Below are 2,500 nucleotides of genomic sequence, written 5' to 3'. Positions count from 1 at the left end.
AAATGTCCCCAAATGAATACCATGAAATTCTTGGTGCACGAAAGTTTTGAGTTCGGAGGGTTTTGCACATGGCCAAGTTGGTCGGTGCACCGCGGCATAGCTAGATGGCTTGTGTGGAGTTTTGTGAAAAAATGAAATTCGTGGTTTTTGAGATGTGAGGGTTGGAATGGCCTCCAAATGTCCCCAAATGAATACCATGAAATTCTTGGTGCACGAAAGTTTTGAGTTCGGAGGGTTTTGCACATGGCCAAGGTTGGCGGTGCACCGCGGCATAGCTAAATGGCTTGGTGGGGAGTTTTGTGAAAAAATGAAATTCGTGGTTTTTGAGATGTGAGGGTTGGAATGGCCTCCAAATGCCCCCAAATGAATACCATGAAATTCTTGGTGCACGAAAGTTTTGAGTTCGGAGGGTTTTGCACATGGCCAAGGTTGGCGGTGCACCACGGCATAGCTAGATGGCTTGGTGGGGAGATTTGTGAAAAAATGAAATTCGTGGTTTTTGAGATGTGAGGGTTGGAAAGGCCTCCAAATGCCCCCAAATGAGTACTGTAAAAGCGTTGGTGCACAAAAGTTTTGAATTGGATGCATTTTGCACTTGGCCAAGTTGGTCGGTGCACCGCGACTAGATAGGTTGGTGCCAAAATTTGTCAAATTTAAGACCTTGGCCAAACTGAATGAAATTTTGTGGGGAGGTTCCTGATATTGTTTAGTGGTGGACTGGAAAAAATGAGGTCGAAATTCGAAGTCTACATGTGCTTTTCTATTTTTCCCGATTTTACACATACCCGGTAAGTAAAAAAAATAAAAAAAATAGTTCCCCTTCGAGAAAAATTATGAAATTTGGTGAGCAAGGAGATACCATTATTCTACGAATTACTGCAAAAAATCGCATCAAAATTCGAAGTATAGCCCGAGATATGGACTTATGTCTGCTCAAAAAAAGTGTATCTACTTGTACAATTTTGCCTTTTGCATATTAACCTCTTATAGGGGGGGAGTGCTCCTTGAGCCGGCCAGCTCCACACTGGCAGGTTTTAAAGGGAGCTTGATGAGGCCTCCCCCCTCACGTGGTGCGTGCGTTAGCATGTTTATCATGGCACAACTAGCCTCTTCATAGTTGTTGAGCTTTATTAATACCAACACACGGTCGTCACTGATCGTTGGTTAGCTCGGCAGCTAGTCCCTCGGATATTGTGGAAAGTTATTTTCATGCCTAGCGATGCTTGACCCTGCGTCACTTGATGTTTCCATTTGCTTGCTTGCCCATGGTAGGTGGGGGGTGGACCGTCTTGTGGTGTGGTGTCTTGCGAACGTGAGGGTGTGTGAGTTGTAATCGAGATGCACTTGCTGGCTGGCTCCATGCCTTGCGTATCGAACGGTCAAGCATGCATCTCTTCCATTTTCACCCGTTGCCTTGGGTGATATTGGTTGATCAGTCCCTGTGTTGCCTACCCACTAGACGGTACTTCTGTGGTTGCTTCGAATTCTATCTTTCCATCACGAAGAGGTGTTGGAGGATCCTAATGTCACGCACGTGTTCCATCTAGTGAAACATCTCAGTGATGCACGTGTTGTGGCTAGTTCTTTTGGATGCGGTGCATTATATGAACTCGGGTTTACTTTAGCGACCCAGTCAACATAATTCGGTTGTGTCCCTTGATTGAGACGTTGTCCTTGAACTTGTTGTGAACAATATCGTTCTTCCACAACCCGTCGTCTTGAGTGCGATGGAAGGCAAATAAGATGTGCTTTGGCATGTCATGCACGTACTCGATTGCGGGAAGTGTGAGAAAGTGTTGTTGACAACCCGTGGGAAATGGAATGTGGCAAATCGTGATGAGCTCTTCGTGGATCTGCGAAGAAGACGACCTTTGGGCCTGTTGGAAACGAGGGAGGCGATGTTGAACTGCGAAGAAGATGGACTTTTGGGTTGTTTGAATCAATGGGAGGCCACGCGAGAACTCCGAATACTATGGACTCTTGGGTTGTTGGAAGCAACGGGAGGCCCCGCTAGAACTCCGAATACTACGGACTCTTGGGTTGTTGGAAGCAAGGGGAGGCCCCGCTAGAACTCCGAATACTATGGACTCTTGGGTTGTTGGAAGCAAGGGGAGGTCCCGCTAGAACTCCGAATACTACGGACTCTTGGGTTGTTGGAAGCAAGGGGAGGCCCCGCTAGAACTCCGAATACTATGGACTCTTGGGTTGTTGGAAGCAAGGGGAGGCCCCGCTAGAACTCCGAATACTATGGACTCTTGGGTTGTTGGCAACGACAACTTGGGGGGATGACACTGGAAAAGAGTGAACTAGGCCAAACTGCGAACAAGGCAACTTGGGGGGATGACACTGGAAAAGAGTGAACTAGGCCAAACTGCGAACAAGGCAACTTGGGGGGATGATGCTGGAAAAGAGTGAACTAGACCGAACTGCGAACAAGGCAACTTGGGGGGATGACGCTGGAAAAGAGTGAACTAGGCCGAACTGCGAACAAGACAACTTG

The sequence above is a fragment of the Vigna unguiculata genome, chromosome 6 (genome assembly GCF_037176805.1).
Source record: "Vigna unguiculata cultivar grain cowpea cultivar isolate G323 ecotype 2 chromosome 6, ASM3717680v1, whole genome shotgun sequence".
NCBI classification, from domain to species: Eukaryota; Viridiplantae; Streptophyta; class Magnoliopsida; order Fabales; family Fabaceae; genus Vigna; species Vigna unguiculata.
Note: the sequence above shows the minus strand (reverse complement) of the source record.